This window comes from Cherax quadricarinatus, chromosome 1 (genome assembly GCF_038502225.1).
Source record: "Cherax quadricarinatus isolate ZL_2023a chromosome 1, ASM3850222v1, whole genome shotgun sequence".
NCBI lineage: Eukaryota > Metazoa > Arthropoda > Malacostraca > Decapoda > Parastacidae > Cherax > Cherax quadricarinatus.
Genome location: NC_091292.1, coordinates 39744439 through 39767807, shown reverse-complemented (window position 1 = coordinate 39767807; position 23369 = coordinate 39744439). Strand labels below are relative to the sequence as shown.

Sequence of the window (23369 nt, the reverse complement as noted above, 5' to 3'; positions counted from 1 at the left end):
GTTACCTACTACTCCCCAGGGACTGTGCGACCCATACATGGTTAGCGCATCCTTGTAATGATAATAAAATTATTATTAAAAACGACTTGAGGTATTACCTGGAGTTTACCTGGAGAGAGTTCCGGGGGTCAACGCCCCCGCGGCCCGGTCTGTGACCAGGCCTCCTGGTGGATCAGAGCCTGATCAACCAGGCTGTTGCTGCTGGCTGCACGCAAACCAATGTACGAGCCACAGCCCGGCTGGTCAGGAACCGACTTTAGGTGCTTGTCCAGTGCCAGCTTGAAGACTGCCAGGGGTCTGTTGGTAATCCCCCTTATGTGTGCTGGGAGGCAGTTGAACAGTCTCGGGCCCCTGACACTTATTGTATGGTCTCTTAACGTGCTAGTGACACCCCTGCTTTTCATTGGGGGGATGTTGCATCGTCTGCCAAGTCTTTTGCTTTCGTAGTGAGTGATTTTCGTGCGCAAGTTCGGTACTAGTCCCTCTAGGATTTTCCAGGTGTATATAATCATGTATCTCTCCCTCCTGCGTTCCAGGGAATACAGGTTCAGGAACCTCAAGCGCTCCCAGTAATTGAGGTGTTTTATCTCTGTTATGCACGCCGTGAAGGTTCTCTGTGCATTTTCTAGGTCAGCAATTTCACCTGCCTTGAAAGGTGCTGTTAGTGTGCAGCAATATTCCAGCCTAGATAGAACAAGTGACCTGAAGAGTGTCATCATGGGCTTGGCCTCCCTAGTTTTGAAGGTTCTCATTATCCATCCTGTCATTTTTCTAGCAGATGCGATTGATACAATGTTATGGTCCTTGAAGGTGTGATCCTCCGACATGATCACTCCCAGGTCTTTGACGTTGGTGTTTCGCTCTATTTTATGGCCAGAATTTGTTTTGTACTCTGATGAAGATTTAATTTCCTCGTGTTTACCATATCTGAGTAATTGAAATTTCTCATCGTTGAACTTCATATTGTTTTCTGCAGCCCACTGAAAGATTCGGTTGACGTCCGCCTGGAGCCTTGCAGTGTCTGCAATGGAAGACACTGTCATGCAGATTCGGGTGTCATCTGCAAAGGAAGACACGGTGCTGTGGCTGACATCCTTGTCTATGTCGGATATTCAATTCAATTCAATTCAAGTTTATTCTCTATAATGGTTACAATGTGGGGTTTACAGGTTTTGGGTATTTTGTGGTTTACATGTTATAAAATACTAATTACAAAGGGGGCCACTAGAACACCTAGCATGGCTAGGTATTTCGAGCAGACTTAGATTAATTCTTAACATTAAATCCTTACAGATTATGGTATTAAGGCAAAGTGACTACATCATAATTTGTGAGTTTAGCAATGTGAATGCTTTTGTTCTGGCACAATACAAAGTGTCTATATTTGAGTAACATAGGCAAACTTATGACTAGTTAGGATTTATTATTTAAAGATTAAGATTAGTATTTCTGGGTTTATAGTTAGTGGATGAGTGAGTGTAATAGTGAACCACCAGGTGGTTATCATGTAGTTAGTTGTCAGAGTGGATCAGGGAGATAAGATGTGTTCTAACTGTAGTTTTGAAAGTGATGAATGTGTCTGCAGTTATAGAGTTTTCAGGTAGGGTGTTCCAGATTTTAGGTCCTTTGAAATACATTGAATTTTTGTAAAGGTTTAGTCGGACACGGGGAATGTCATAGAGATGTTTGTGTCTGGTGTTATGCCTGTGGATCCTGTCACAACTATCAAGAAAGCATTTTAGGTCAAAGTTAATATTGGAATTTAAGGTCCTGTAGATATAGATTGCACAGTAGTAAGTGTGGATGTTCTGAACAGGGAGTAAGTTTAGATCTATGAAGATTGGGGGGGTGTGTTGCCAGGGATGGGATTTAGTGATTATTCTTATTGCGGCTTTTTGTTGGGTTATTATTGGGTTTAGGTGTGTTGCTGCAGTTGAACCCCAAGCACAGATAGCATAGGTGAGGTATGGATATGTAAGTGAATGGTATAGTGTGAGAAGGGCAGTTTGCGGCACGTAGTATCGTATCTTGGAGAGGATCCCCACCGTTTTGGATAATTTTTTTGTTATGTGTTGAATATGGGTGCTGAAGTTCAGGTTGTTGTCGAGGTATAGGCCAAGGAATTTGCCCTCATTATGCCTGGCAATTAGAGTGTTGTCGATCTTAATGTTAAGTTGCGCAACACCTGCTCTGCTACCAAACATAATATAGTAGGTTTTGTCAGTGTTAAGCGTAAGTTTATTGGCTGTCATCCAAGTCGATATTTTGATCAGCTCCTCGTTAACAATGGTGTTGAGGGTGGCAAGATTAGGGTGAGAGATGACATAAGTCGTGTCGTCAGCAAAGAGAATGGGTTTCAGGTGTTGGGATACGTTTGGAAGATCATTGATGTATATGAGGAAGAGCAGGGGGACCAAGGACACTTCCCTGCGGAACTCCAGTATCAAGTGGCCGTGTTGTTGATGCTGTGTCTTTAATGGTAACATACTGATACCTATTAGTAAGGTAAGATTTGAAATAAGCAAGCGCATGGCCTCTTATACCGTAATGGTCAAGTTTGTGGAGTAGGATGTCGTGGTCTACTGTGTCATTAAGCGACGGTCTACTGTAACTTTATTTCAGTATTAAGTGACATTGACTGGCAAAATGAGCTGGCAGACAACTTCGATATTTATTTATTTATTTTATTTATTTATTTATTTATTTGTTTATTTATGTCTTTGCAAATATACACCTACCATCTGACTTACGACCTGCTCGACTTACGACCACTCGACTTACAACCGTGTTTTTTATGCCAAATTTCTAGGAAATAAACAACTATCTGTGTTGTACACAGTGTTTATCCTAAACCTTACAGTATAAAATACAGTACTAACAGCATAAAAAGTAAAGTAAAACATGAAATACCAAAATAAAACAATAAAATAAAGTCATTACAAAAATGTGATGTTGATATTCAGTAGTAAAGTTCGACTTACGACCATTTCGACTTACGACCGGTTTCTCGGAACCGAACTCGGTCGTAAGTCAGATGGTAGGTGTAGTACATTGAGATTTTTGTATGTACAATAATGGGTTGCAGTGCAAAGAGAGCCTCTATTATGCTTAGGCATTATGGGCTGACTTAACATATTGGCTTACAGACTACTTAACACTAAGAATTATGTCATAGTTGTAAAGCAGAATATTAACTATATCATAGTTGTACAGTAGATTATTAATTATAAGTGAATCTAATTTATGTAAGACAAAGGATATATTCATATATTCAAAAAATGCTTTTTGTGAAAACAGTGATTCAAAAAATGCTTTTTGTGAAAACAATGATTCAGTCATATTCCTGTCAACAATGGATAAAAGGTTCAAAGTAATTGTTGAAATTATTATGTGGAAATACATAAGTATGTGTGTACTGAGTATTTAGCATTTAGTCTAGGGTGATTAACCCCTTCAGGGTCCAAGGCCAAAATCTGAAGTGGTGCTCCAGTGTCCAAGAAATTTTGAAAAAAAAAAAAAATTATTTTTTCTTACAGAATTAAAGAGCATATTTTTGTGAAGGTAATAAGAAAAAAAAAATTCTGATCAGTACTTACCGAGATACAGTGCCAAGAAGTTTGTCGAAAATGATGTGGTGGTGGCGGCAACATCGACGAATTCCACATACGCGCATTACATTATTTTGCGCTTTTTGTTGTTTTTTCTTTTCTTTTCCAATTTTTTTCTATTCCTACTAACATTTGGGGCCTGAGAGACCAATACTGTATATAATGTATATATATAAACTCACTGTATTGAACACAATAACCGCACTAAAGTTATTAGCATATTATTGTTTACCACTGTTGTTTATTACAATAAACATGCACAAATCTTGTATAATACTAATGTTCTATCATATATTTACATATTTACAATCACTGGACATGGTTTTAGAACTGCTGGAGCTTGTGGAACTCCTTGAAACAAGGCACCATGCACAGAGGCACCTTACATTCCTCACACATAAACCGAGTGTCTTTGCGTCTTTGTTGCCGTCTTTTTGTTTGTGCACAGACGATGCATCTCTTCTGAGCAAATTTCTTCTGAGTTGAAGGTAGTTGTATTATGAAATGATCACCTTCCCTCCTCAAACACTTGGGTATATCCTGAGGAATTCGAGGACCGTGTTGTATAGCAGGTGTTCTTACCTGGTACTTCATTATGAGTTGTCTGACAACAGACAAACAAAATTCACCATACGGTGGTCTGTTGCCAGTCTTTATTTGGTACATATTATATGCATTGAGCATTGAAATGTCCATGAGATGGAAGAAAAGTTTCATGTACCACTTGTAACTCTTACGAACACAGTCAACAAAACCAATCTGCATGTCACATTTGTCAACCAAGCGCATGTTTTGTGTATAATCAATCACTGTCACTGGTTTTCGAATACGTTCATTAGTCACTCGATCAACTTTGCCACTGTCTTGCATTTCATTACGGTGAATGGTTGTCAACAATGTGACATCTCGTTTGTCATGCCACCGTAATGCCATGATGTCATTGGCAGTAAACACCTGCACGTCATCACCACGAGCACCTGCGTTGAGCCTGGGCATATGTTTACAATTAGAACGCACTGTGCCACACACATCTGTCTTGTTCACTCGCATGAAATCACTGAGTAATGGGCTTGTGTACCAGTTATCGGTATATAATGTATGCCCCTTACCAAGATAAGGTGCCATCATGTTTCTCACTACATCACCTGAGATACCCAATAACATCTTGGTATCTTTCAATGTTTTACTACCCGTGTATACAACAATATCCAACACCAGGCCACTGTCACAATCACAGAGTACAAACAGTTTTATACCAAAGCGTTTCCTCTTGCTCGGTATATACTGCTTGAATGACAGTCTACCTTTGAACAAAATCAAAGACTCATCAATTACAAGATTCTTGAATGGATAAAAGTATATTCTGAACTTTTGTTTGAGATACATGAAAACATTTCTAATCTTGTATAACCTGTCACTTCTGTCAGGCCTGGTTTTGTCAGAGAAGTGCAACATACGTAAGAGTAAGATAAACCTGTTCACTGGTATGATTTCACTGAAGACCGGGGTAGAAATTAGCCGATCTGTAGACCAGTATGCTTTTATATTATGCTTATAGACGTGAGGCATAAGCATTATTGTTGCAAAAAGCAAATACATTTCTGCAACAGTCGTCTCTTTCCACCTGTGTAGTCTTGACTGTGGTGATAAGATCGTATTTGCCATGGTGTACTTGTTATATCTTCGAAATTGGTCATCCTGTGTTATTTAAATATTGTAAGAGCATGTGTTCATCACTTAATATTATAGCGTGAAAGTCCCCGTTTATAGCTAAAATAGAGACTTTCGGCGTTATATTATTATCTGTTAATATATGAAAAATACCATGGTATTATCACTATTATCGTTATTATTACTATCGTTATTATCGCTATTATTGTTATTATCACTATTTTGTAATTATCACTATTATTTTAGTATTATTGTTAGGTAGGATATCTTGTGTATATAGAGTTTAAGTCTCTGAACCATCCAGTGAATTGTTCAGTTGTTTATGTCCGGCTGGCTGGTGTGGCTCAGCTGATCCAACCTGACGACACGTCAACAGACTGGCAAGTAGTCAGTCTGCTCCCAGCTCTAGCCCTGACAACTGATCGTATATTGGCTCTTACGGTGTACAGTTGAATGGTTTTGAGAATTGGACTCTAGAGCTGACTCACTTTGTTCCTCATTACTTTGAAAGACTCTTTTGATATTTATATTCTTGGTCAGTTCAGTAATCCATAGATACTTTATGGTCAGATTCAAAGGTCTTGCTAAATCTTGTACCTTTTGTATTTTGAGTCTACAGTCTTGTTAAGAAAGAGACGTAAATATTAATGAGGACTTAGATACAGGAAGAATAATTACACTTCCTTATTAATATGACATTTCCATGATTTGGAACTGATTGTATATGGTAATTTTATTGTACAAAGTATTAAGTTAAATTAACTACAAAGAGAAGATAAAGTATTGTATTTAAATACTTTAATAAATTTGAATATTATTCTATGGAGTTTCCCAGTTGAAATTATTTCCCCTAGACTCTAACTTACCTATAACTCGGATCCAAAAATCTTGTTGCATAAGAAATAAATGGTAACAGGCCACATTCTGAAGTTCTTTAAAAAATTTCTTATTCGCAACAAATGGGTTACCCGTCCGGGAGCTCTGTTGTTCTAAGACATTGATCAAAAGAACAATATTAAAGTTATATACTGGAAATTTATCTTTAGTTAATTTCAAAATATTGATCGTGGAAGATCACATTAAAGAGTTATTTGAAGATTTAACATTGTCAAAGCTGGACTCCTTGAAACTTCAAACATGCTGGCAGATAGCCCGTAAATTGGGAGTGCCATACGACAGATATTACACAGCCAATACCGTTAAGGGCAATAATTAGAAACAAATTGTTTCCACGGGCCTCTAACTATCATGTAGCAGGAGATTCTGACTCTGAAAGTTTAGTTTCTCAAGTAAGCTACCAGTCGAAAATCGAAGTATTAGAAGAACAATTTCAAAGAGTTGATCTTGAAAGTGAATCAGACAGATTAAGACCCGCTTTGGCCTCTAGTAAAGAAGATGAAGTACTGCAGGGTGCAGCCGCTGTTCGGCATTCGCCCGTTACTGAAGGAATTCCTATTAATGGTCAGCCTGGCCCTCACCAAGGTGCACGTCCAAAGGAATATCCACATACCGCCAGTTCAATTCCCTCATTTTCGATACCATCGGGGCATATTTCTCAAAGTCAGTTTGAGAAATTAGAGAGACTATTTATTTTACAGACTGCTCAAATTGAGGCTCAGCGTAAATTAAATGAAGAAGACTTTCAAAGGGAAACGCTCCGCTATATAAGACAACAACAACAAGATAAAGTGAGTGAAAGATGTACTGAATCCTCAAATGATTCTTTCAATATACAAAAAGCTGCATCTATGGTTCCAAGATTTAATGAAGGAGATTTAGATACTTATTTTGAAGTCTTTGAGAATCAAGCACGTGCTATGAGCTGGCCCCGACAACACTGGGCAACCTTATTACATACTTCGTTGTCTGGTAAAGCTCAAAGTTGTACGGCTACGTTACCTTTTGAGAAATATGTGGATTATGATTCCGTTAAGAAGGCTATCCTAAAGGCTTATGATCTCCTCCCAGTAAGTTATCAAAAAACCTTTAGAGCATTAAAACGCCAGCCAACTCAGTCGTATGTAGATTTTGCACGTGAAAAGAAAATCGCTTTTGAGAGATGGTGTAGCGCTTCTAACTGTAAATCTATGGAAAGTCTTTCCCAATTGATCCTGCATGAGGATTTCTATAATAATTTACCAGAAGACTTGCATAGGTATTTGATTAGTTGCCCCATAGTAAATATACTAGAAACAGCCTCTCTCGCCGATAATTATGAAATATCTCAACAATTGATTGGCGAAACAAAAAGTAAGGAAACAGTGACTAAATATGCCCCTAAGAAAGGACGATCCAATATTACAGAGATGCGTCGCATACAGAATCCTTACCAGACCTCCTATGATGCCTCCACTAATAAATTTAGATCTAACTCTAGGAAAAGTTCAAAACCACTAAGGCATAACAGTGAGTTGAACTGCACTTACTGTAATAAGAAAGGGCATGTAAGGAAATACTGTTATTGGCTAGAGAGGGATACCAGGAACGAGCGACTTCGTTTCCCAACTCAGATAATATCTTCATCGACAACTCAAAAGAAACTGAACCCTAGTACCGAACAAGGTTCACAAGAACGAATCAGTAGTCATTCCAGATGACTAAATACTAGAGCTGTTTCAGAAAAAGAAATTCACTCAGCTATGAGTCCCTACTTTGCTAAAGTGAAAGTTGGAATAGACGAGACTCAATTAGTTGAAATTAATTCCTTCCGTGATACTGGAAGTTATTTAACATTGTTGAAGCAGGACATACTTCCCGTAAGTGATATGACTCGCACAAAGCTAGATGTCTTATTAGAAGCCTATGGAGGCGCCATTATAAGAGTGCCTCTTCACAGGATATACATCCAAACACCAACCTATACTGGCTTTGTGTCGGTAGGTATATCCAGTGAAACTTTTCCTATTCAGGGCGTTGACTTACTCATAGGAAATGATCTAGACTATCCAGGTATAAGCCGAGAGCCTCTAGTTATTGATAATTCTACTGACATTAACTATGCCATAGAAGCTCGAAAAGAGGCTCCTACCTTATTTCCTCTCAATGTTATAACTAGAGCAATGTTTAGAGCGCCTAAAAATCCTTCTATCAACTGAAGTCCTAAGTGAAGGCGAAGATTTAGGTCTCGATTTATTGTTCAGCCGATCCTTACAACCCGGATCTTCAAATCTGAAATATTCTATGATCGGACCTTTTCAAGATTCTGATATTAAAATGCTATCGAAAGAAGATTTAATAAGGGATCAATTCCTTGATCCATCCCTAGAGAAATTACGAGAGATAGCTATTACAGAAGACGACGCCCAAGACCTGGAAAATTGTTACTACCTTGCTAACGGTATATTAATGAGAAAGGAAAAGTCTCTTTTGTCTTCCGACGATCATCTGGCTACCAGCAAACATCTAGTAGTGCTACCTAGCACCTTTAGAGAATTGGCTATTAGTTTCGCCCACCATAGTCCCATGGGAGGACATTTGGGAGTAAAGAAAACGCTGGGCAAAATAGCCAAGCATTTTAATTGGCCCAGAATGAAGGAGACTGTGGAAAGCTATCTAAAAGGTTGTCAAGTCTGCCAAGTGACCGGCAAACCTTCGCACACACCTCCACCAGTTCCCCTCATTCCAATTCCCGTCAGTGGTGAGCCCTTCTCACGCCTGATAATAGATTGTGTTGGTCCGTTACCCAAGACTAAACAAGGGAATCAATATCTGTTTACAATTATGGATGTCGTTACTCGATATCCAGAGGCTATCCCTTTGAGAAAAATTAATTCTCGCATCATTGTTCGAGCTTTGCATAAATTTTTCTCACAGGTGGGGATTCCCCGAATAATTCAATCCGATCAAGGTTCAAACTTTACCTCTAAGATGTTTCGTGATGCCTTGTCACGCCTCGGAATTAAGTCCGTATTTTCTGTTGCTTATCACCCTCAGTCGCAAGGAGCCCTCGAACGATTTCATCAAACATTAAAATCAATGATGAGAGCGTACTGCGAGCAGTTTTCCAGAGATTGGGACGAAGGAATACCATTCCTCTTGTTCGCCTTAAGGGAAAGCGAACAAGAAAGCACTGGGTTCAGTCCATTTGAATTAATTTATGGACACCAAGTACGCGGCCCCCTCGCCGTACTAAAAGATTCATGGACAGGAAAATCAGAACCCTCGCTTAAAACAACTCCAACTCTAATGCAAAAGCGTTTGTCACAACTGAGGGAATTAGCCTCAAAAAACTTAGCTAAGGCCCAATCCAAGATGAAGCATTGTTATGACAAACACACACGCTCTCGTTTCTTCAAACCAGGTGACAGCGTGATGGCACAGAAATTCTTACCTGGACACGCTCTGCAACCTAGATACGAAGGTCCTTTAGAAGTGATTGAGCGGCTCAATGAGGTAAATTATGTACTACAAACTCCAGGAAAGAGAAAAGCCAAACGTACTTATCACATAAACCAACTTAAGGCTTACCACCCTAGTATCATACCAGTTTCGACAGTTCTTCCTTTAGCCGAAACTGAAAATGTAAGTCTGCCCAGCATCTCTAAAGCGATAGAAGTACGTTTAAAAAATTCAGAGACATTGCAATCTCTTGATACCTTTCTTATGGACCTTGATTTGAAGAAAGCCAAAGATATCAAAGACTTGATATTACGTTATGAGGTTTTATTCGATGACGTCCCTAGGTGTTGTACATTGGGAATTCACGACATAGATGTACAAGGAGCAAAGCCTTGCAAACAGTCACCTTATAGGGCAAGTCCACTCAAACAAGAAACGTTAAACAAAGAAGTAGAATTTTTGTTGTCCCATGGACTCATAGAACGGAGTAAAAGTCCGTGGGCCTCGCCCTGTATATTAGTTCCCAAGCCTGATGGAACTTCTAGAATGTGCACTGATTATCGTAAGGTTAATGCTCTCACGGTACCAGATGGTTTCCCACTACCCCGTATTGATGATCTAATAGACAGAGTATCAGGAGCCGCCTATGTCACCCGCCTGGATTTATTAAGGGGCTATTACCAAGTGCCGCTTACCCAGCGAGCCCAAGAAATATCAGCATTTACTATACAAGGCGGATTATTCAATTATCGTGTTATGCCCTTCGGGTTGTGTAACGCGGCCTCTACCTTTCAGCGCCTGATGAACCTGCTGACCAATGATTTAGAAGGAGTGGATGCATATCTAGATGATCTTGTTATATATAGCAATGAGTGGGAGCAACATTTAATTCGCCTGGAAACCTTATTTAAGAAGTTAGAAAAGTACAACTTCACCATAAATTTAGCCAAGTGTCAGTTTGGACAAGCCAAGATTAAATACCTCGGTTTTTGTATAGGTCAGGGTGAGGTATGTCCTGTTGATGTAAAAGTTAGGGCCATTGCCGAGTTTCCTATCCCTCAAGATAGAAAGTCTATACAGAGGTTCCTTGGAATGACTGGTTATTATCGACGTTTCTGTCCTAATTTTTCTCAGGTTGCATCTCCTCTTACTGAGTTAACCAGTAGTAAGATGAAGTTTTGCTGGACGAAAGATTGTGAGATAGCTTTTAATCGGTTGAAGCGGTTGCTTTCTTCGTCACCCGTATTGAAAAGTCCTGACTTTAATCAACCCTTCTATTTACACATCGATGCCAGCGGTTATGCTGTGGGGGCGGTGTTACTTCAGAAATCCCCCTCTACTGATATTTTGCATCCTATATCTTATTTTTCTTCAAAGTTGAAACGTCACCAAAAGAATTACGCCACTGTAGAGAAAGAAGCTCTTGCCCTAGTAATATCTTTGGAACATTTTGACATTTATCTGGGAACCTCCCCCCATAAAATTATGGTATTTTCTGATCACAACCCTTTAATTTATATTAATTCTATGAAATCAAAGAACACCCGAATCCTCAGGTGGGCTCTGAGGATCCAACCTTATCTGATTAGTATTCAACACTTAAGTGGATCCCTTAACATAATTGCTGATACCCTTTCTCGCCCTTGAAAAAAAAAATGTATACCTTAAAATGTAAAGTAAAGTAATGAGTACTCTCAGAGCCTAATTTATATATATATTATATATTTTTGTTAATGATTTTCTTTTATATTGACAGTATGACTATGAAAGCCGTTTCGTTGATGGGACGAAGTATTAAGTACACATGGATGACCCTGACAGTCATGTCCGAGACTCCCATTCTCGAATTGTGATGGAAGCCACTCCAGATAGTTTTTCTGGCCATTGTTCCAAAAGCTCATCCTCTGGCAAATAACCATGCTGTTTGAGTTCTTGCTTCTCCATTCTTCCGTCGTACTACTTGCCTTATTTACCAAGAGGACGCTTACTATAAAGGAGATATTACCAAGGACGCTGGCAAACTCCCTACTGTGACCTATTGTCGTACGGGGGGGGAGTGTTATATCTTCGAAATTGGTCATCCTGTGTTATTTAAATATTGTAAGAGCATGTGTTCATCACTTAATATTATAGCGCGAAAGTCCCCGTTTATAGCTAAAATAGAGACTTTCGGCGTTATATTATTATCTGTTAATATATGAAAAATACCATGGTATTATCACTATTATCGTTATTATCGCTATTATTGTTATTATCACTATTTTGTAATTATCACTATTATTTTAGTATTATTGTTAGGTAGGATATCTTGTGTATATAGAGTTTAAGTCTCTGAACCATCCAGTGAATTGTTCAGTTGTTTATGTCCGGCTGACTGGCGTGGCTCAGCTGATCCAACCTGACGACACGTCAACAGACTGGCAAGTAGTCAGTCTGCTCCCAGCTCTAGCCCTGACAACTGATCGTATATTGGCTCTTACGGTGTACAGTTGAATGGTTTTGAGAATTGGACTCTAGAGCTGACTCACTTTGTTCCTCATTACTTTGAAAGACTCTTTTGATATTTATATTCTTGGTCAGTTCAGTAATCCATAGATACTTTACGGCCAGATTCAAAGGTCTTGCTAAATCTTGTACCTTTTGTATTTTGAGTCTACAGTCTTGTTAAGAAAGAGACGTAAATATTAATGAGGACTTAGATACAGGAAGAATAATTACACTTCCTTATTAATATGACATTTCCATGATTTGGAACTGATTGTATATGGTAATTTTATTGTACAAAGTATTAAGTTAAATTAACTACAAAGAGAAGATAAAGTATTGTATTTAAATACTTTAATAAATTTGAATATTATTCTATGGAGTTTCCCAGTTGAAATTATTTCCCCTAGACTCTAACTTACCTATAACTCGGATCCAAAAATCTTGTTGCATAAGAAATAAATGGTAACATGCCACATTCTGAAGTCCTTTAAAAAATTTCTTATTCACAACAGTACTCAAAATACTTATTACTTTCCCTGACAATAATTTCCATCAATTGCTGGTCAAAGAATAATTCAAAGAATTCCAGTTCATTGGCCGTGGTTCCAAGGGGACAAGTAGGTAGAATTCCACTTTGAGAGTCATCAAAGTGGTGAGGCTTGGGAACAAAATTGGGATTTTGCTGCCAATCCCACATACGGTTTGCTGGTGGATACTGGACATCATAGGCTGGTTGTGCGGGTGGTTGTGGTTGTGGTGGGCTGGTGGCTGGCGCTCCGCTTTGTCCTTGAACTGACGAGTCAGCAGCGTGGGTCCCAGCGTGGCCTGGTGAGTCACGCATGGCGGTGCCACTACCACCGCCACTACCATCACCACTAACACCATCCACTGATGCCTGTGGTCTATCCATGCCAAGTGTAGCCACATCATCCTCACTATCACTACTTAAAACTGGTGTTGGGCCATGGGATGTACTCCGTCCCCTGGGCACAGCATAGGGTACACTACCCGAGCGCATGCGGCGGCGAACATACCGACGCTTCACTGGTGAATATGATTCCTCACTATCACTACTCGAATGATCGTCGAGCACAATAAAATCACAGTCAACGTCACTATCATCATCATTACTGAAGTCAAAGGCCTGGCCACGCGAAAATATTAGTTTTCTCTTGCGATGAGGAACAACCGACCGTGAGTCACGAATGCCCACACCAGAGGTAGAAGGTTGAGGATCGTCTATTATCACTATTCTCGATATCCTGGTCATTCTTTTCGGTCACTAACTGATCAAAGCCGTAGAATTCGTCTTCATTTCCACTTCCATCAGTGTCAGAACTATCAGATAGGAAGAGGAGAGTCACAATTTTCTGGGGAGTGAGAGCTGACTTGCGACGAGGCATGGTGAACAAGGGTAACTGAGCCGGCGTTCCCACAATGCTATGCGGGCGCCTAGATTTTTTGTTTATGGCGCACACCCAACACGCAGACCCGTTCTCTCACATGTAGGCCTATGAGCGTTTTCGCGCTAAATTTGACGGCGCTAGAATTTTGGCGTAGATCTACGGTTTGGACACTCAACGTAAAGCCGTTGATCTACGGGACGGACCCTGAAAGGGTTAAGTGGCTTTTGAGAAGAGTTTTAAATTGATTTTCGTACCAGGTTACTTTAGTATCTTGTGGTAATGAATTCCAAATTCTGGGGCCCTCTATGTGCATAGAGTTTTTACACAGTGTTATATGGACACGAGGTATATCAAAAAGAGATCTGTGTCTTGTGTTATGGTCATGTGTCCTGCTAAGGTTGGTGAGGAGAAGTTTGAGTGGAGGGTTTATATTTGCGTGTATTGTTCTGTGTATGTAGTAGACACGTGAATAAGTATGGATGTTCTTACTGGTGAGCAGATTCAGACTTTTGAAAATTGGTGGAGTATGCTGGCAGGAGTGGGAATTTGTTATCATTCTGACTGCTGCCTTTTGCTGGGTAATAAATTAGAGGTCTTAGGTGATTGAATGTTGCTGATCCCCATGCACAAATTCCATAGGTGAGGTAAGGGTATATGAGTGAATGGTACAGTGCCAGGAGAGCTGATTGTGGAACGTAGTACCTTATCTTTGATAGTATGCCTACAGTCTTAGAGATATTCTTGGTGATTTGTTGTATGTGTGTCTGGAACTTAAGGCTACTGTCAAGGTGGCTACCTAGGAATTTTCCCTCTGTAAGTCTTGTGACTGATGATCCATTTAGCATTATGTTAATTGGATGATTTGCAGCTTTGTTTCCATACTGAATGAAATATGTTTTATCAGTATTCAGAGTAAGTTTATTGGGTAAGTTTATTATCCAGGCAGATATTTTCTGCAATTCGGCATTGACAGTGTTTGCTAGTATGACTGGGTTTGGGTGGGAGAAGACGTATGTTGTGTCATCTGCAAATAATATGGGTTTGAGTAGCTGTGATGCATTCGGTAGATCATTGATGTAGATGAGAAAGAGGAATGGTCCAAGGACACTTCCTTGTGGGACTCCTACTGTGATTGGTTGGGTGGAAGAGTTTGCACCATTTGCATACATATATTGAATTCTGTTACTAAGGTATGACTTTAGGTAGTTGAGGGAGTGGCCTCTGATACCATAGTGCGTTAATTTGGAGTACAGCAGTTTGTGGTCGACTGTATCAAAAGCTTTACGTAAATCAATGAAAATGCCCAGCGGGGCTTCTTTCTTTTCGAGTGCGGTATATATTAGTTCTAGCATGTGTATGATAGCATCATTTGTGCTTTTATTATTCCTGAATCCAAACTGACAAGGGTTTAATAAATAACAAAAAGGCACAATACCGTGACTGGAACGATACACAAATAACCCGCACATAAAAGAGAGAAGCTTACGACGACGTTTCGGTCCGACTTGGACCATTGACAAAGTCACACTAGTGTGACTTTGTCAATGGTCCAAGTCGGACCAAGTCGGACGTTTCGGTCCAACTTGGACCATTGACAAAGTCACACTAGTGTGACTTTGTCAATGGTCCAAGTCGGACCGAAACGTCGTCATAAGCTTCTCTCTTTTATGTGCGGGTTATTTGTGTAAGAGTTTAATATGTTGTGTGAGACGAGGTAGGGATAGATCCGTCTATGAATTAGTTTTTCAAAGATTTCAGAGAGCAGTGGTAAGTTAGATATTGGTCTATAGTTATTCAAGTCAGCTTGGTCACCTCCTCTATGGATTGGAGTGACCCTCGCTATTTTGAGGATTGTTGGGAAGGTAGATGATTCAATGGATTTGTTAAAGAGTATTGCAATAATTGGTGACAATACTTGAGAAGCTTTTTTGTACATTAAAGCAGACAAGTTGTTTATGTCTCCTGCCTTGTATTTAAGGGTGTTGATGATGAGCGAGACTTCTAATGGGTTGGTTGGAGCTAGGAATAGCGTATTTGGGTAGGTACCTATGAGTTAGTCTGATGGACGGGTGTTTGAGCTTGGTATTTTGTTCGCTAGAATTTTTCCTATGGTGGAGAAGAAAACATTGAGTCTGTTTGCTGTTTCAGTTGGTGTGAGTAGGGGTTCGTCTGATTTTGTTAGTTTGATTGTTTTGTTTTTGGATAACTTTTTAGTTCCAAGAATTTCAGATAGTTTTTTCCAGGTTTTTTTCGTATCACCTTTGATGTTATGTGATCTATTTTCATAATACAATTTTTTAGATCTTCTTATCAGGCTGGTAAGTGCTGATGAGTAACATTTAGACTGTTCTCTAGTTATTTGACCCATTTTGTATTGTTTTTCATATTTGTGCTTTGTGTTAATGGATTTGAGGATGATGGGTGTTAGCCAGGGACTATTCAGTCTCTTTGCTGTGATCTGTTTAGTTTTTTGGGGGCAATGTTTGTTGCAGTTAGCCAGCCAGCCAGCCAGCCAGTTAGCCAGCCAGCTAGCCAGTTAGCCAGCCAGCCAGTTAACCAGCCAGCTAGCCAGTTAGCCAGCCAGCCAGCCAGTTAGCCAGCCAGCCAGCCAGCCAGTTAGGCAGCCAGCCAGTTAGCCAGCCAGTTAGCCAGCCAGCCAGTCAGTTAGCCAGCCAGCCAGTCAGTTAGCCAGCCAGCCAGCCACCCAGCCAGCCAGCCACCCAGCCAGCCAGGCAGCCACCCAGCCAGCCAGCCACCCAGCCAGCCAGCCACCCAGCCAGCCAGTTAGCCAGCCACCCAGCCAGTTAGCCAGCCAGCCAGCCAGCCAGCCAGCCAGCCAGCCAGTCAGTTAGCCAGCCAGCCACCCAGCCAGCCAGGCAGCCACCCAGCCAGGCAGCCAGCCACCCAGTCAGCCACCCACCCACCCACCCACCCAGGCAGGCAGGCAGCCAGGCAGGCAGTCAGCCAGCCAGCAAGGCAGCCAGCCAGCAAGGCAGCCAGGCAGGCAGCCAGCCAGGCAGGCAGCCAGCCAGCCAGCCAGCCAGCCAGCCAGCCAGCCAGGCAGCCAGCCAGCCAGCCAGCCAGCCAGGCAGCCAGCCAGCCAGCAAGGCAGCCAGCCAGGCAGCAGGCAGGCAGCCAGGCAGGCAGCCAAACAGGCAGCCAGCCAGCCAGCCAGCCAGGCAGCCAGCCAGCCAGGCAGCCAGCCAGGCAGCCAGCCAGGCAGCCAGCCAGGCAGCCAGCCAGGCACATAGTCATATTGATAGGCATAAATTGATAAATGAATCTCCACACGGTTTTACTAAGGGGCGTTCCTGTCTTACGAATTTGCTAACTTTTTTCGCTGAGGTGTTTCAGGAGGTAGATCATGGTAATGAATATTTATTTATTAACACACTGGCCGATTCCCACCAAGGCAGGGTGGCCCGAAAAAGAAAAACTTTCACCATCATTCACTCCATCACTGTCTTGCTAGAAGGGTGCTTTACACTACAGTTTTTAAACTGCAACATTAACACCCCTCCTTCAGAGTGCAGGCACTGTACTTCCCATCTCCAGGACTCAAGTCCGGCCTGCCAGTTTCCCTGAATCCCTTCATAAATGTTACTTTGCTCACACTCCAACAGCACGTCAAGTATTAAAAACCATTTCTCTCCATTCACTCCTATAAAACAAGCTCACGTATGCCTACTGGAAGTCCAAGCCTCTCACACACATACACCTGGAAAATCCTAGAGTGACTAGTACCGAACTTGCACACGAAAATCACTCACTACGAAAGCAAAAGACATGGCAGACGATGCAACATCCCCCCAATGAAAAGCAGGGGTGTCACTAGCACGTTAAGAGACCATAAAATAAGTGTCAGGGGCTCGAGAGTGTTCAACTGCCTCCCAGCATACATAAGGGGGATTACCAACAGACCCCTGGCAGTCTTCAAGCTTGCACTGGACAAGCACCTAAAGTCGGTTCCTGACCAGCCGGGCTGTGGCTCGTATGTTGGTTTGCGTGCAGCCAGCAGCAACAGCCTGGTTGATCAGGCTCTGATCCACCAGGAGGCCTGGTCACAGACCGGGCCGTGGGGGTGTTGACCCCTGGAACTCTCTCCAGGTAAACTCCAGGTAAACACAAAACCTCCTTTACCCCCTCCCTCCAACCTTTCCTAGGCCGGCCCCTACCCTGCCTTCCTTCCACTACAGACTGATACACTCTTGAAGTCATTCTGTTTCGCTCCATTCTCTCTACATGTCCGAACCACCTCAAGAACCCTTCCTCAACCCTCTGGACAACAGTTTTGGTAATCCTGCACCTCCTCCTAACTTCCAAACTACAAATTCTCTGCATTATACTCACACTACACACTGCCCTCAAACATAACATCTCCACTGCCTCCAGCCTTCCCCTCACTGCAACATTCATCACCCATGCTTCACACCCATATAAGAGCCTTGGTAAAACTATCCTCTCATACATTCCCCTCTTTGCCTCCAAGGACAAAGTTCTTTGTCTCCACAGACTCCTAAGTGCACCGCTCACCCTTTTCCCCTCATCAATTCTATGATTCACCTCATCTTTCATAGACCCATCCGCCGACACGTCCACTCCCAAATATCTGAATACATTCACCTCCTCCATACTCTCTCCCTCCAATCCGATATCCAATCTTTCATCACCTAATCTTTTTGTTATCCTCATAACCTTACTCTTTCCTGTATTCACTTTTAATTTTCTTCTTTTGCATACCCTACCAAATTCATCCACCAATCTCTGCAACTTCTCTTCAGAATCTCCCAAGAGCACAGTGTCATCAGCAAAGAGCAACTGTGACAACTCCCACTTTATGTGTGATTCTTTATCTTTTAACTCCATGCCTCTTGCCAAGACCCTCGCATTTACTTCTCTTACAACCCCATCTATAAATATATTAAACAACCACAGTGACATCACACATCCTTGTCTAAGGCATACTTTTACTGGGAAATAATCTCCCTCTTTCCTACATACTCTAACTTGAGCCTCACTATCCTCGTAAAAACTCTTCACTGCTTTCAGTAACCTACCTCCTACACCATACACCTGCAACATCTGCCACATTGCCCCCTATCCACCCTGTCATATGCCTTTTCCAAATCTATAAATGCCACAAAAACCTCTTTAGCCTTATCTAAATACTGTTCACTTATATGTTTCACTGTAAACACCTGGTCCACACACTCCCTACCTTTCCTAAAGCCTCCTTGTTCATCTGCTATCCTATTCTCTGCCTTGCTCTTAATTCTTTCAATAATAACTCTACCATACACTTTACCAGGTATACTCAACTATACTATACTTAATTTTTGCACTCTCTTTTGTCCCCATTGCCTTTATACAAAGGAACTATGCATGCTCTCTGTCAATCCCTAGGTACCTTACCCTCTTCCATACATTTATTAAATAATTGCACCAACCACTCCAAAACTATATCTCCACCTGCTTTTAACCCTTTGAGGGTCGACAGGCCCTCTCCGAAACTCGTTCTCAGGGTCGGCCAAATTTAAAAAAAAAAAAATTATTTTCTCTTATGAAAAGATAGAGAATCTTTTCCCGATCATAAAGACACCAAAAGTTTGAAATTTGATAGAAAACTTACGGAATTATGCTCTTGCAAAGTTAGCGGTCTCGGCGATGTTTACGCATTGGCGATTTTGCCCACTTTGAGCCACATTTTCGGCCAATTTCACTGTACTAGTCGACAAAAAACATGAATATTTCGCTAGAACTCCATTTTTTCTATCGAATGGGTGCAAGAAACCACTCATTTATGAAATTCAACTATCCAGTACAGTGGTCAGAATTTAGCAATTTTGCCAATTTCACACAAATTTCAAAAGATGCCAATTTCCGAATAGGGTCCAGAATAAACAAGAAAGACATTCCTGGCACTAAAATGACATTTCCTCTAGTCATTAGTCACGTCTCAAGGCCCCTCTTATATTCTTTTGCTTTCCACTTTGAATTTTTATTTTCACAAAAAATATAAGATTTACTGTTATGCAGACTACTGCATTAGTGTAAAAAATGGTATAAATATTATTGGTGCACTTGTGAAAGAATATTAGACTCACCAGTTGACGTGTATTGAACGCTTGGCACGATTTGTTTACTTTTGAAGTTTGGTAAAAATCAAACATTTCTGCTACTTTGAGCTCAATTTCAAGGCACCTTTCTTTGTAAAACCAGTCAAAATCATCTCAATTTCTGTAATATGTCTTCCATTCTATAAAATGAGACCAAGAAAACTAGAATACAACAATAAATACCATACAAAAATACACTGCAAAGTCGCTGATTTATTAAAAAAAAATGGTCAAAGTTTTTTTTTTTTCTCATTATGCACTGTGTGCTGCAGGATTTTTTTTAGACTGTGCACACTGACCACATAGACCCATTCTTTCATATGAAGGCCTACCAGCTTTCTCCCACTAGATTTGAGGCCGCTAGAATTTATGAGTACTAGTACGTCAAAAACCCCTACGCGTAAGACGTACTAGTACGACGAAAACCCTCAAAGGGTTAACATTTCTATCTTTATTCCATCAATCCCGGCTGCCTTACCCCCTTTCATTTTACCTACTGCTTCACGAACTTCCCCCACACTCACAACTGGCTCTTCCACATTCCTACAAGATATTATTCCTCCTTGCCATATACACGAAATCACAGCTTCCCTATCTTCATCAACATTTAACAATTCCTCAAAATATTCCCTCCATCTTCCCAATACCTCTAACTCTCCATTTAATAACTCTCCTCTCCTATTTTTAACTGACAAATCCATTTGTTCTCTAGGCTTCCTTAACTTGTTAATCTCACTCCAAAACTTTTTCTTATTTTCAACAAAATTTGTTGATAACATCTCACCCACTCTCTCATTTGCTCTCTTTTTACATTGCTTCACCACTCTCTTAACCTCTCTCTTTTTCTCCATATACTCTTCCCTCCTTGCATCACTTCTACTTTGTAAAAACTTCTCATATGCTAACTTTTTCTCCCTTATTACTCTCTTTACATCATCATTCCATCAATCGCTCCTCTTCCCTCCCGCACCCACTTTCCTGTAACCACAAACTAATGCTGAACATGACTCAAGAAATTGTAATGACACGATTGCAAACAAACCATACCCCCGGCCGGGAGTTTTGAGACTCTATGACCGCGGGTTCAATCCCGGCCGGGGGTATGGTTTTTTTAATGCTGAGCACTAGCACTGCATTTTTAAACCTACCCTATACCATAAAGCTTACGGAGGAAAGATTCTTTTCCACTTCCCCATGGACAATAGAAGTAAAGAAGAACAAGAGCTATTTAGAAAAAAGAGAAAAACCTAGATGTATGTATGTATGTATGTATGTATACAGTGGACCCCCGCATAACGATGGCATCACATAGCGATTATTTCGCATACCGCTTACTTTAATTGCAAAAATTTTGCCTCGCATACCGCTTAAAAACCCGCTTACCGATTTTCGTCCGAGACGCTTCCAATGTGCGGCCTGAGCCACGCTCACATGTTCCGCCGGTGGCATTGTTTACCAGCCAGCCTCCGCAATAACATCCAAGCATACAATCAGAATATTTCGTATTATTACAGTGTTTTCGGTGCTGTTTCTGGAAAATAAGTGACCATGGGCCCCAAGAAAGCTTCTAGTGCCAACCCTGTGGTAAAAAGGGTGAGAATTAGTATGGAAATTAAGAAAGATTTTGAAGGGTTTGGGGCTAACCCTGAGAAGCCTATGCCAGTTGTGGAATCCATTGTGCCTACTTCAAAAATTAAGGAAATGTGTGCACAGTGGGTTGAACTGCAAACCTTTATGGATGAAAATCACCCTGACACAGCTGTTGCAAGCCGTGCTGGTGACTATTTCAATGACAATGTTGTGGCCCATTTTAGACAAATCGTAAAGGAACGGGAGGTACAGAGCTCTATGGACAGATTTGTTGTGCGACAGAGGTCCAGTGACTCTCAAGCTGGTCCTAGTGGCATTAAAAGAAGAAGGGAAGTAACCCCGGAAAAGGACTTGCTACCTCAAGTCCTAATGGAAGGGGATTCCCCTTCTAAACAGTAAGAAGATAATGCTCTCCCCTCCTCCCATCCCATCAATCATCACCAGATCTTCAATAAAAGTAAGTGTCATGTAAGTGTGCATGCCTTTTTCAGTTTGTGTGTATTAAAATTAACATTTCATGTGGTAAAAAAATTTTTTTTTCATACTTTTGGGTGTCTTGCACGGATTAATTTTATTTCCATTATTTCTTATGGGGAAAATTCATTCACATAACGATTATTTCGCATAACGATTACCCCTCTTGCACGGATTAAAATCGTTAACCGGGGGTCCACTGTATATGTATATATGTATATATGTATGTATGTATATGTATATATAATATATATATACATATATATATATATATATAATATATATATACATATATTTTTTTTATTATTTATTATCACACCGGCCGATTCCCACCAAGGCAGGGTGGCCCGAAAAAGAAAAACTTTCACCATCATTCACTCCATCACTGTCTTGCCAGAAGGGTGCTTTACACTACAGTTTTTAAACTGCAACATTAACACCCCTCCTTCAGAGTGCAGGCACTGTACTTCCCATCTCCAGGACTCAAGTCCGGCCTGCCGGTTTCCCTGAATCCCTTCATAAATGTTACTTTGCTCACACTCCAACAGCACGTCAAGTATTAAAAACCATTTGTCTCCATTCACTCCTATCAAACACGCTCACGCATGCCTGCTGGAAGTCCAAGCCCCTCGCACACAAAACCTCCTTTACCCCCTCCCTCCAACCCTTCCTAGGCCGACCCCTACCCCGCCTTCCTTCCACTACAGACTGATACACTCTTGAAGTCATTCTGTTTCGCTCCATTCTCTCTACATGTCCGAACCACCTCAACAACCCTTCCTCAGCCCTCTGGACAACAGTTTTGGTAATCCCGCACCTCCTCCTAACTTCCAAACTACGAATTCTCTGCATTATATTCACACCACACATTGCCCTCAGACATGACATCTCCACTGCCTCCAGCCTTCTCCTCGCTGCAACATTCATCACCCACGCTTCACACCCATATAAGAGCGTTGGTAAAACTATACTCTCATACATTCCCCTCTTTGCCTCCAAGGACAAAGTTCTTTGTCTCCACAGACTCCTAAGTGCACCACTCACTCTTTTTCCCTCATCAATTCTATGATTCACCTCATCTTTCATAGACCCATCTGCTGACACGTCCACTCCCAAATATCTGAATACGTTCACCTCCTCCATACTCTCTCCCTCCAATCTGATATTCAATCTTTCATCACCTAATCTTTTTGTTATCCTCATAACCTTACTCTTTCCTGTATTCACCTTTAATTTTCTTCTTTTGCACACCCTACCAAATTCATCCACCAATCTCTGCAACTTCTCTTCAGAATCTCCCAAGAGCACAGTGTCATCAGCAAAGAGCAGCTGTGACAACTCCCACTTTGTGTGTGATTCTTTATCTTTTAACTCCACGCCTCTTGCCAAGACCCTCGCATTTACTTCTCTTACAACCCCATCTATAAATATATTAAACAACCACGGTGACATCACACATCCTTGTCTAAGGCCTACTTTTACTGGGAAAAAATTTCCCTCTTTCCTACATACTCTAACTTGAGCCTCACTATCCTCGTAAAAACTCTTCACTGCTTTCAGTAACCTACCTCCTACACCATACACTTGCAACATCTGCCACATTGCCCCCCTATCCACCCTATCATACGCCTTTTCCAAATCCATAAATGCCACAAAGACCTCTTTAGCCTTATCTAAAT

The 23369-nt window shown here is 41.1% G+C and overlaps 1 protein-coding gene across 2 annotated transcripts in view; it reads left to right on the top strand.

Annotated features, from left to right (window-relative positions):
* The window catches only part of LOC128687912 (uncharacterized), a 51719-nt gene that overhangs the window by 290 nt on the left and 28060 nt on the right, over nt 1-23369 (top strand). Inside the window, exon 2 of one of the 2 annotated variants that reach the window (XM_053775509.2) lies at nt 11374-11717. The exons of the other annotated variant lie outside the window; for it this stretch is intronic. The gene's annotated coding sequence lies outside the window, so the exon portion shown is untranslated. The remainder of the gene's footprint in view (nt 1-11373; nt 11718-23369) is intronic. 2 annotated transcript variants of the gene reach the window in all.